The sequence below is a fragment of the Nelusetta ayraudi genome, unplaced genomic scaffold (assembly GCF_046127955.1).
Source record: "Nelusetta ayraudi isolate G7.1 ecotype Tasmania unplaced genomic scaffold, CSIRO-AGI_Nayr_v1 ptg000266l, whole genome shotgun sequence".
NCBI lineage: Eukaryota > Metazoa > Chordata > Actinopteri > Tetraodontiformes > Monacanthidae > Nelusetta > Nelusetta ayraudi.
Genome location: NW_027466315.1, coordinates 119,575 through 132,921, shown reverse-complemented (window position 1 = coordinate 132,921; position 13,347 = coordinate 119,575).

Here is a 13,347-nt window from a genome sequence, read left to right as displayed (position 1 = left end):
TTCACCGCAAAGTAAAGAAATGCTTATGCTATCATGTTACATGTTTGCTGGCCTGCTCCATGACAATGTTTGCACAAACTGGCGGGTTGTTAAGTGTCGTTTGCGTTGCTGCTTTCGCTCCTGTAATGGTACACAAGCGTCACGTAATCTAGCCGTGTCCTAGCCGTGGACAGAAGCTGTCACAGGAAGTGACGTGATGATGGTTATTTTCAAGCCCCTCCCGACTTTTAGAAGAAGTCTGTGGTTTCAAGTTGTTACGCTCGGTTGTATTTTGCTGGGTATTTATTCCTACGTGGCGTTCCACTGGTTGTTTTGTTTGTTTCTTAATTGTTTGAATGGCGTGAAACGTTGCCATGTTGGGTCAGTAAAGTAGGTCACCGAGACCACCGACAGCGGCAGAGTACACGCTTTTCTGGGCTGGTTTCTCTTTGACCTCGCACTCTGTTTGTGGTTTTTGTTTGGTGCGTGTGCGTGTGCTTTTGTCAAACTTCCCGCTCAAAGTGCCGTTTGACTAAAGGTTTCCCCTTAAGGTTACATCTCATCTATGTGTGTGTGTGTGTGTGTGTGTGTGTGTGTGTGTGTGTGTGATTTACCATTTAACAAATTCTATTTTTTATTAGGACAAATTAATTTGAAATCATACTTCAAATCTCCCCCCTTCCTGCTGTTTCTTTACAGTCAGCGATTTTTAAAAAATAAAGATTACATAATTGAAAAGTCCCCCTCCTAGCAATTTACATTTCTCCCCCTCCTGTAAGGCCGTTTTCTTCCTCATCATTTGAATTTGCTTTAATTATTGTTGGAGGCAACAAAAATCCCGACTGCTGCCGAGCAGAAATGTCTGTTTTGTTAATTACAAATTGTAAGAAATTGAAAACAAAACAGCAATTTGCTGCGAGATTATCTGTGGAGTTTATCAAATCACATTGTCACGTAACGCACATTTCATCACCTCCCCTTTTTTTTGTTTTTTTTGGGTAAGCTATTTATCTTTTGTGCTGCTTTTCTCCAGCCCGAGGCCAGTTTGTGTTCTGTTTGATAAATGATAAAACATGGCTGCGTTTCACTCGTGTATCACTACTGATTTGATCCGCTGCCGCCGCCGCCGCCTTTAGAATAATAAACTTTTGCACGCTCAGATTGAACTGTTTTGAGGGGGGGGGAAACCGCCTCAGATCCTTGGAATGTTTTTTTTTCTGACACACACACACACACACACACACACACACACACGCGTGCATAATTCATATTCATGTTGTGATTATGCACATGTGTGTAACTCCCCCTCCTCTGCACGCCGAGTAAACAAGCAAACACCTGCAGATTCGTCACCAAATCAAAGCCTGACAGTTGCACTCATTTTTTTCCCCTCCTCCAATTTACTCCCTATTCATCCCTCCAGCTATAAACAACACTTCCGCTCCCCCCACCCTCCCTCCCTTCCCCTGGCTTGGAAACTTTACTCGGCCCTGACAGGTGGACGGCGGAGGGAGGAAGGCAGAAGGCAGGAAAAGGAGCCTTCCCGCTCCGTTAGCCACTCGCGGCCGCTCGGCACGCAGATTAAAAAGCAACATCAAAAGGGGGCCGAGATGAAAGCGGCAAAAAGGTTGAGCGATGCCAAACATCTGAACCGCGCTTTGCATATTCCGATTTTCCCATCGATCGGCGGCGCCATCGGATCATCGGCCCACCGTCCCGCGGATAAAAGGATGGGGTCTTAAATGATTAGCTGCTGAATTTGGTAATGTGCTGCGGAGCACCTCGATAATTACGCATGCACGGGAGAAGACGGAACGAGCGTGTCAGGACGGGTGAGGGGAGGGGGTGGAGGGGGAGGGGGGATCCTCCCAAGTGCAGGAGAAAACTCAACCTTCCCTCATACTTTTTTTTTTTATACATTTCGCATCCATTAGACTTGCATAAAAGCTTCGCCGATTCAGCCGCCGTCTCGCGCTCTTCACAAGAAGCTAATGGGGGGAGGGGAGGGGAGCGGGAAAGGGGGGAGGTCAGAGGTCGCCGCAGATGTGATGAAATATTCCTGCAACAACCCGGAGAGTGCGGCGGAGAGGGGAAACTTGCTGAATTAATTACATTTATTAGATGGTGCAGAAGCGGAAAAACTACGCGGAAGGTGTGAAAGGAGAAGAGCGAGCATTTATTTCATTATTATTTGTATTTTTTTTTTTTCGCATAAAAATATGTTGAAAAGTTGAGCCGCTCAGTGGAATAACACTTTATTTCCTCTCCCCCCCGCCACCCCGCCCCCCCTTTTGTTTTGTCTGTCTGGATTCCAGCTCTTTGAGCGCTCGCCGATACTGATGTTGATCCAATCTCCCCATTTGCTGATCAATACTGCCTCAGACTATTAGCCAGGAGGACTGCTTTTAATTACAATCAGGCCGCATGATGGAGCTTCGCATTGATTTTTTTTTTCTCTTCTTCTTCTTTTTCTTCTTCTCGTTCCCTGCGTCTGTGCGTTTGATAATTCCATTTTCCATAGAAACATGTTTTGCCTTTAAGAAGATGCGCGCAGACGGACGGAGGCGAGCGGTTCCTGCGTTCCCGCATCATCAGAAGGTGACCGTCACCACGGAACGTTAACTTTGTACTCGCTCTTTCTTTGTCTCCGAGTGTGCGTGCATGCGCAGGAATAAGAATGTGCGGATGTTCGCACACGCAGTCACCTTAAGTACATGCAGGCCGCGGAGGAGGAGGAGGAAGGAAAGGGAAAAAAACAGATGGTTTTTGATTGTGAACTGCTTAAACGGCAGACCTGTTGGCTCCCTCAGGCTGCTGCTTGCTGATTTCCATCTCGTCTGATGTGAATCCGTGTTTTTTTATTTTTTTGCGAGCGAGCGTTGCCCGGCTGGCTGACCGTTTATGAAAAACACACACACACACACACACACACACACACACACACACACACACACACACACACAAGCACGCAGAGAGACACGCTAGGCACGCAGACGTGAGCAGCAGCGTTGCTTTGCTGCAGTAGTAATTCATACGAGTGTCATGCAGCCATATGCCCGGCGCAGATTGGTGCTGTGTTTTGGACAGCTGAGCTCTAATGATTCACTGCTGGGCCTCGTACCGACTCAAAGCTAAGTGTACGTTTTGCCTCGGGCTACCTCGCTGCCTACACACACACACACACACACACACACACACACACACACACACACACTTGCGCGTACATGCAAGCACGCAAACGTGTAGCAGTGTAATCCACTACTTTGCATTTAAAACGGGCCCCACTGTCTTGTTTTATCTATTTTTACCTGCGAGAGGCAGCAGCAGCAGCAGGAGGAAGAGAAAAGAAATCTGTCGGTGTGTTGAAGGTAAATGAACTCGATGTAGGTGGTTTATAGAGCTGGGGGGGGGGGGGGGGGGGGTGCTTGAAGCAGCGAGGGGGTGGGGGGTGGGGGGTGATACAAAGGAAGTAGGCCGGCCGGAGCGACGGCAGAGTGAGGATCAGGATCAGCCTTCGGTACACAAACGGAGGCAGCAGAGCGTGAACGAGTGAGAGTGGGGGGGTGAATGGGCCTGCCTCCACGGGGATTGTGGGTAGTCCCCCCCCGTCGGCCCGCTGCAGTGTCACTCAGGTGCGCTGCTGGCCCGCTTTTCTTGTTCCGTTGCCCTCCCCGTTGTGTGGTTGCTGTTCGCACAATGTTTAGTTTTCATCTTTTTTACAGTTTAGTTCAGCGGATCTCAACTGCTGGTGCACTCTTAGCACCCCCACATTTTCTTTTGTCCTTTTCCATGAAGTTGCGATCCCCAAATTTATTCCACAACGATAAAAACAACCCTAAACCATTATGTTTAAATTATGTCTAAATTATGTCTAGTACATAAGGGATTGAATTGAGTGTCCTGTAAAAGAAATACCCACAATCTCTCTCTCTCTCTATATATATATACACACATATATATATATATGTGTATATATATAGAGATCAATCTCTCTCTCTATATATATATATATACACATATATATATATATGTGTATATATATAGAGAGAGAGAGAGATTGTGGGCGGGGGGGAGCTGCCCACAAAGTCGTGACGCAATCACAACAGCTCCACGACCCACCAGTTGAGAAACACTGGTTTTAGTTTATTTAGCCCTCTGTTTGCAGCCTTGCTTGCTGGCTTATAGGACCTTCCACGCCTTTGGAAAGTGGCAGTAAAAAGGTTGGGAGAGGGATCGGTACCCTTTGTGACATCACAGAGGGCCACATTTCTTTTTTTGGTGCTCATGCTCAGACGTCCCGCCCTGTCATTTCGCTGTTGTTATTTGGGAGTTTAATTTATCGACAGCCCCCCCTCAACTCCCCGTTTAGCTCCCATTTGAACCAATCTCCAGTCCGGGAGGGTTCGAACCCGAGAGCGGAGGAGACTCTCACACTTTTGACCTCATTAAATTATTTACATATCCCCATATGCCGCTACGGCTCGTTCACCGGGGGGCACATGAAGGACGGGGGGGATGAAGGGGGGGGCGCTGGCACCCGGCGAGAGAGAGAGAGAGAGAGAGAGGGAGAGAGGGAGAGAGGGAGAGAGAGAGTTCAATGACGTGGTGGGGAGGGAGAGGAGGCGAGTGACCAGCAGGGATTAGCCAATGAGAGCGTCAGAAGAGAAGCCAGCTGTTGGTTCTGGCCATGGTGAAAAAAGGGCCCAGGAGCAGGTGGTGCCGCCCGGTGCCAGCGGTGCTACAGAGGAGAAGGAGGAGGAGGAGGAGGAGGAGGAGGAGGAGGAGGAGGAAGACCAGGACGACCATTAAAGAAGCTGTGTGGACGGCACTCTCTCCCTCCTCCTGCACCACCACCTCCTCCTCCTCCTCCTCCTCCTCTCCTGGCACCCATCACCTTCGCCGAGTGTTATCATGCATAAATATACCAGCAAGTAAAATCTCCATCTCTGTTTGGGAGCCAATTTCTAAACGAGCGGCTGCACAAAGCTTAAAAAGCTGACGGAGGAGAAAAAAAACATGTAGAAAAAAACAAAAAAACAACAACCAGCAAAAATAATATAAACTGTGGGCTTAAAGAGAACTTCATAAAAAATTCAGGTGGTGTTGGTGGTGGTGTTTTTTTTTTTCTTGCAAGAAAAAGCTTTGGCAGGTTTATTTCCGTTGCAACTGCAGCTCCCGTTGTGGATTTCTGTTTTGCTAATGCGAGGCAGCGTAGGCGAAGCAGAGTGGAGCGTCGATGAAGGAGGGGGGGGTGGGGGGGGGGCTTCACAGGGCCGCCGCTCCAGAACTTCGCTTCTTTGTCACCTGTTCAGTAGACTTGCTGTTCTAGTAGTATTAATGCACTTCTATCATCTGAACTCGCAGAACTGCTCATTACCTCTCGACGCTCGCGCGTGTCGCTTCTCAACGATCCGTTCAATCCAGCCTCACTTCAAAGTAAAGGATCCCACCAGGACGTCACATCAGCTCATTCATTTTGCTGGTTTTAAATTTTAAAAGCAGAAAGTGGAGGAAACCAAGCGAGTGTTGGGCTCCACACTGCCAGTCCGGCTGGACCCACAGCAGCTTCCCTCCTTATCCAAGCAAACATTTCTCTCTTCTTTTTAGTCACCCAGAATGCAACAGCCTTAACCCCCCCCCCCCTCCCCTCCGATGCATTTTAGTGTAGTGATACACGATTGCTCCCACCAGGCCTGGCTTTCTAGCAGCTAGGCCGTCAACACAGGGCTAAACCTCCTGGCCTGTCAAGCTCACCAGCCAAACTGTATTTTCTTTCTTCGTCTCTGCAGGCGGCGGTGTGGTGGTGGTGCCGTCTCCACCGCCTCCTCCGCCTCCTCCGCCTCCTCCTCCTCCTGTGAATGCAGCAGCTGTGTGGCGTCACAAAGCCCTCAACAGTGGCCTCACTGTCGGCAGAGGAGCAGGGGGGCGGGACTAGTCGCACCTTCCTGTGGGTGTAAGTTCACCATCCACTGCTTTAAGGTCAAAGTGTCGCTCCAGTAAAGCGATGCAGGAAAGTGAATAGAAATGGAGTCACACAACAAACAGATTGATTGATTGAAAATCTATGATTTGTGTTTGCTCAGGAGCCAATAGATAATAATAGAAGGGAGTTCACGGCCAACTCTACATCCCATGTGATCGTCTCCATGAAGTCCTCCTCCTCCTCTTCCTCCTCCTCCTGTCACCGTGAGTGAGTGAGTGAGTGAGTGAGTGAGTGAGTGAGTGAGCGTGTGTGCACTGAGTGGCCTTCTCTCCGGTGAGTACAAAGAGCTCATCGTCCCCGAGAGGACAGGGGAGGGGTGAGGGGGGGTGGTGGGAGGGGTCTGAGCATAGCCCCGGGGTTCATCAGGGGTCGGCGCGGTCGCCGCACTGATGTCATGCATGTCTCATGATGGAAGGTCGGTCAGAGGGAGGGAGGCTGCAGAGCCCTGAGGGCCCTGTGTTGTCTCGCTCTGGTCCCTCTTTGTCCGCACGGGCGGAGCTCCCGTCCAGTCAAACTGCAAACTGGAAGTCAGGAAAAACACTCCACCACCTCCACCTCCACTGTCACCACCTCCACCACCTCCTCCACTGTCACCTCCTCCTCCACTGTCACCACCTCCACCACCTCCACCACCACCACCTCCTCCTCTACTGTCACCACCACCACCACCTACACCTCCACCATGGTCACCAACACCACCTCCACTGTCACCACCTCCACCACCTCCACCACCACCACCTCCTCCTCCACTGTCACCACCAACACCACCTCCACTGTTACCACCACCTCCATCTCCACTGTCACCACCACCACCTTCACTGCCACCACGGTCACCAACACCACCACCACCACCACCTTCACTGTAACCACCTCCACCTACACCTCCACCACGGTCACTACCACAACCACCTTCACTGCCACCACGGTCACCACCACCACCACCACCACCACCTCCACCACCTGCCACCACCTTCACTGCCACCACCACCACCACCACCACCTCCACCACCTGCCACCACCTTCACTGCCACCACCACCACCACCTCCACCACCCGCCACCACCTTCGCTGCCACCACCACCACCACCCGCCACCACCTTCACTGCCACCACGGTCACCACCACCACGGTCACCAACACCACCACCACCTCTACTGTCACCTACACCACCTACACCTCCACCACAGTCACCCCCACCACCCGCCACCACCTTCACTGCCACCACCAATGTTGGTGGAGGTGAATGGAATGTTGGCTTTATTGCTCCTACTTCACTGTCTCACTCCCTGACTTCTTTTATTTTCATGAGCCCAACTGTGTGCAATTTCACCATTTCATGCTCTTAAATCTCACATGTTGCTCATCTATCTATCTATCTATCTATCTATCTATCTATCTGAAGTTTGCAATTTCACAATTTCATTCTCTTACTTACTTTAAAAAAAAAATCATCTCATGTTGCCCCTCAACGCTGCTGCCGTCCAGATTCTCTTTTTTATTTATCATGTGCCCAAATGTCTGAATTCTATTTAATTGTCTGATGTTTGTGCAATTTCACCATTTAATGCTGTTCATATTTTGCCAATCAGCACTGCTACCATCCTGGATTATAATTATTATTATTCAGCATTTCTGAAAAAAAACAACAACAAAAAAAAAACGCTGCAGTTTTCTCCTCTTCTGTGTGTATCTTCAAATTCAAATTTAATCGTGCACCTCTTTAAAACGGTTGCTTGGTTGTTGATATTATCAGCTTTTGCTGATTGTTTTTTCTTTGTGAGTCATTTTGCTTTTTGTGCAAAATTTTGGTCTGCGATGTTCATTTTTAACGGCCATGCTGATGAAACCCGCAACCCGGGTTTTTTTTTTCCAAGTAAGTACTTTGTTGTAGTTGTCGCTTGGTTGTCATTGCCCAGTTTATTCACCCCCCCACCAAAAAAAAAGTTTTACAGACGGCAACAGAAGCAAACAAACAAACAAAAAATCCAGACAAAGAATTCACAGCTGAGAGAATAAAGGCTGCATCCGTCTTGAATGTTCCCGAGCCTCCGTTTTCACTTTTGCATTTTTGCAGGTGGGCCCCGTGTATTAGTTGTAACAAACGCTTAGGGGGCGCACTGGTCCGAGGCCGCGCAGCTTTGATCACCGAGTTAAGTTTGGCTGCCGAACAGCGCCAAAAAAAAAAAAATGCAAAACAAAAGGAGAAGTTGATAAGCGCAGCGGCTCCGCTGGTCTTGATGTCTCCTCGGCTCGGAGGTGAAGAAACGTGTAAAAAGAAAACAACTTTTTGATTTTATTATTTTTTGATCATATCTTTAGCTTTTTTTCCTTCTTCTTCTTCTCGACTTCTCCTCCTCCTCCTCACTGAGACTCGTGCGCTCCCCTTCAATTAAACGGGGCCCCCGAGATGCAAGAGGTGGCTCACGTGACCACGCCAGGGCCGTTTTTCCTGCAAACACTCAAAGGAAATGATCTCCGTCAGTCGCTCCCCCCCACTCCCTCCCTCCTGCCCCCTCACCTCCCTCCTCCCCCCTCCATCCCTCGCTCCCTCCCTCCGAGGGGTAAGTGATTATGTGTTTTGCCAATGTGTTTGTGCAAATCTTTTGATATGCACAAACACAGATTCTAATGCAGCCGACCGACCGACCGACCGACTGGCCGCTCCTTCTTCTTCTTCTTCTTCTTCTTCTTCTTCTTCTTCTTCTTCTTCTTCTTTTTGGGCTGACGGCTGATTAGGATGCCTGCTCATGGCCGAGTCCGCGGGGCCCCAGCTGGACACAGGGAACATCGCTCATTACACGTTTTCTACGAGGTGGGGGTGGGGAGGGTGGAGGTGGGCGGGGGTTAATTTGCGCGGCAGCGCAGCATGCCGGTGTAGGTGTAATCATATCATTCTAAATCAGCGGTCAGTTGGACGGCGGTGAAGCTGAAGCCTCGTGCCAGGGGCTGGGGGAGGCGGGGGAGGGGCGGGGGGGTGCGGCTGAAGGCTGATTAAAAAGTCGGGGGGGCAAAGACAAAGTAACACGTCCTTAACCTCATCAGCGGGGACGTTAAGCAAACCAATCGCTTAGCCGTCAAGGTGCGGTGGCGGTGGCGATCGCTGGGCTAAATGAGAGCTTTATTTCTCTCTTCTCCTCTTTCACTCTTTCCTTCTTTCTCTCTCTGTCTTTCCTTCTGTCTTTCTCGCTCCCTCCCTTTCTCTCCTTCTCTCTCCATGCATTTTTTATGATGGCACCGTGGGCTGATGGTGGATGGCCGCCCGGTTGGGCGTTCTCCCTAACCCCCCCCCACCCCCCCCGCCCCCCCCCAACTCCGCCACCGTCGTCCTCCTTTGATTTAATTAGACGTTGGCCCCGCCGTTAACGTTCCGACAAGGAAATATCTGCTCTAATTAAGCAGTATACTTCACCAGAGTGGGTGGGAGGGGGGTTGATGTGAGGAGAGGGTGTGTGTGTGTGTGTGTGTGTGTGTGTGTGTGTGTGTGGTGGGGGGGTGACAGCCGGATTGGAAGCAGGGTTAATGCGGTCATAAAAAATCCATGATGTCCTGCCCTTTGCCCTCCTTTTCTTTTCTTTTTGGGGCGTTTTCCCGCTCCATCCGGCCGGCCGGACAGACGAACGGACGGAGTGACTGGCAGCGTGGTCCCCCGCTCCGTGATTTTTCTTCCGAACAGCCCAATTACCCCCCATCCCCGCGCCTCCACCTCCTCCTCCTTCTTCCTCTTCCTCTTCTTCTCCTTCTTCGTCTTCTTTTTTTGGGCTGGGTTTTATGATTATTCATGCTACACAGACTGGCGGCCATTAATGGACTTAGAGCTGTTTTGTCCTCCCCCCTCGCTGGAAATAGATAATTACTCCTACTGCCGAGGAAACGCAACCCTCTTCTTTTCCCCTTCCTTCCTTCCTTCCTTCCTTCCTCCTCAAACCCCCTCAGTCCGGCCCCAATCTACCGTCCAATTGCAACTTTATTACATATATATACATATATATATATATATATATATATATATATATATATATATATATATATATATATATATATATATATATTTATATATATGTATATATATATATATGTATATATATATATATATATATATATATATATTTTTTTTTTTTTTACATGTATGTAATTCCTTAAAGGGGAAGCCATCGCCTGTGTAGCCTGCAGGGATTAGGCCCTAATGACAGAAGTTAATTATATTAAGAGTAATTTTCAAAAACAGTTCGTGAACTGCAAATTATACTTAGAATTGCTCCTTAATGCTCTCAGCTGTAATTAAATGGCCTCATATCTTAAGGAGATGAACGTTGGGAATGGGGGGCGGGGGGAGGTCGAGCGAGGGTATAGAGGGTGGGGGCGCGTTGTGAGGGGGTCGGGGGAACTTTTAGGAGCCAGGCGGCTAATGGGCCGAGGACAGGGGATCAGCCATGTGACGCGCTCTCGCTCACGGTGTTTTTTTCTTCTTCTTTTTTTTGGTTCTAATGAACAAAATCTAAATTATTTGGTATAATTTCTTTTTAAAAAAATAATAAAAAAGTTTGATTCCTGTCAGCGATGATACGAGTAGTGTGTGTTGTTTTTCCTCCTACTTTTGAAAACTGTAACCTGAAGCAAAGTTGCCCCATCGATTTGCTTTTTCAGACTTTGTAAATTTGACATATTTCGTCAGTGTATATATATATACATACATATGTTCACATATGTATACATATATATGTATATATATATACATATATATATATATATATATACATATATATATATATATATATATATATATATATATATATATATATATATATATATATATATATATATATATATGTATATATATATATATATATACGTGTGTGTGTGTGAGTGTACATGTATTTTTATGAGCTGTTGCTATAAAGTGCAGGTGTGAAATAATGAAGATAGAATCATATATATCGGCATGTATGTGCAGAATGTAACAGGTTGAAAATATACAGATGGGATTTATGTGTATTTGGTAATGTACAGTGATTTTGATGTTTGCAGTATGTGCGTGAGTGCACAGAAGTTGACAGTGATGTCGTAGTAATGTTGGAAATTTTCACATTTCATTTACGTTTTTAAAGTGAGCGTCTCAATATTTTTTTTGGGGGGGGGACTTTTGCGACACAATTTCTCAATCTTATTCCCTTTACCACTGACTTTAATATCAACCATTTGGCATTTTTTTTTTACTGACCTTGTATTTAATTTCTCTATTTTTACTTCTGTCTTTCGAGTCGTCGGCCATCGTGCCTACTACAAATATTCATCTGTCAAATTTTCCGGTCCCTTCTTTTTGCCGAGCAGCAGTACGGACTGATGACGCGCTATTTTTTCCCGTTGTGTTCCAATTTTTTCCCCCTCTGATACCTGCTGTCACCTCGTCAACAGATTGGCTGAAAAATCTAAAGCTCAGACGTTTATTTTTTATTATATATGTATATATATATATATATATATGTATATATATATATATATATATTTATTTATTTTTTTTTATCAGATGGAGACGGTTTCCATAATTACCGCTAGTCTGTCTTTTTCTTTTTGTGCATGTGTGTGTGTGCAGCTCGGAGTGGCTGGAGGGTGTGTTGCATTAACAGAAACAACGGGGCTAAAAAAAGAAAGGAAACAGGGAGAGAGGGAGAGAGAGAGGGAGGGAGGAAGTGATGAGTAGCGAGGGTCGTGACGTCGTTGGCGAGATGAAGCGGCAGCGCCATCGATGCTGCAACCTCATATGGCGCCTGTTGCGTGTGTGTGTGTGTGTGTGTGTGTGTGTGTGTGTGTGTGTGTGAGAGAGAGAGACAGTGTGCGGCCCATCACGACGCACCAGTAGTAAATGAATAAATGCATGAGGAGATGAGTCGGCGGCGGCGCTGCTCGCCGTCTGTGTCGCCACCAACTCGGGTTGTGGCACTTTTTTTTCCACTCTCTCTCACTCTCTCTCTCCCGCTCCCCCTTTTCCGGGACGCCTCCGCATTACAACTCCTGTTGTCCCCCCAACCCCTCTTTCTCCTCGTCCTCGTCCTCCGTCTCCCTGCAGTGAAATTAGCTTGCGAAGAAGAAGAAGAAGAAGAAGAAAAAACCCTCCACCACACAAAAAAGTGAAAAGTGCTTGAGCCTTCCGTCGCAGTTTTTAATCCCGCAAACCGTTGACGAGGTGAAATTTTTTTTTCTTCCTCCCAACCCCTCAACCACCCCCTCCCCCACCAGCACCACCCGGATGACAGGAGGAGGCGGGAGGAAGACGAGGTAGTGAAGGAGTGTTACTCTGCGTTTGTCTCCGTAATTAGGTGTATTCCTACCACCACCACCACCACTGCACGAGTAGTTTTTTTCTCCCTCCACACTCCTCCGTCTTCTTCTTCTTCTTTATCCCCTTCTCCTTTATTCAATGATTGGCCCTCTCAGCCAAAGGAGCCGGGGACTTTTTTTTTTTCTCCGTTTTTTTTTTTTCCTTGAAGTGTAATGACTCTCCTCCTCTCAGGCGACTTAAAAAGTTGGAGAAAGGAGAAGCGAGCGAGCAAGCGAGGAGAGGAGGAGGAGGAGGAGGAGGTGGAGGAGCTGCTGCCACCGTTCACCCACTAACCCCCCACCCCCACCTCTCTCTCCCGTTAATCTGTACAAAATTTAGGTTTTTCTGCGGATCAAAGGGGCCCCTGAGAAGCATTATTTGGCGCTAACTGGCGTGTGAGGAGACGCCATTGTCAGAGTACTTACAGGAGGAGTTTCTCTCTCTCTCTCTCTCTCTCTCTCTCTCTCTCTCTCTCTCTCTCTCTCTCTCTCTCCCCTCCACCTCCGAGCGGCAAGGCCCGGGCGCTCTCGCTCTCTCTCTTTCGCTCGCTCGCCCGCTTGCTCTCTCCTCCGAGTCGTGCCATTTGTTGCAACTGCGCATATTAAATCTACTCGGAATTTCACGTTTTCTGCCGGCACAGAGTGTTCTGAAGTGCACGGGGGTGTGCGTGTGCGTGTGTGCGTGTTTGTGTGTGTGGGAGGGGCTCTTTTTCTCTCTCTCTCACACACACTCTTGCACGCACACACACGTACACACACTCACTTCTGGTGTCTTCCATCCTCTGCCGTGAAGCCAGACCCCCCTCGGCTTTTCTCACTTGTAATCATGTCCAAATTTGCACAGGAAGGCAGGGGGAAGGGGAGAGCCATGTGAACTTGTGTGGGTGTTTTTTCGTTTTTTTTTTTTTTTTTTCTCTTCCCTTCCCTCCCTCCAGTTTTTTTTTTTTATTTGTGTGTGCGTGCGTGTGTGTTTCATTTATTTCTCCATATTCGGATTGCCGCCCCTCTCCCAAGATCCCTCCTCACCTCTCGCAGCCCTTTCAACTAACGCTGATGCTTGCGAAAAAACCTT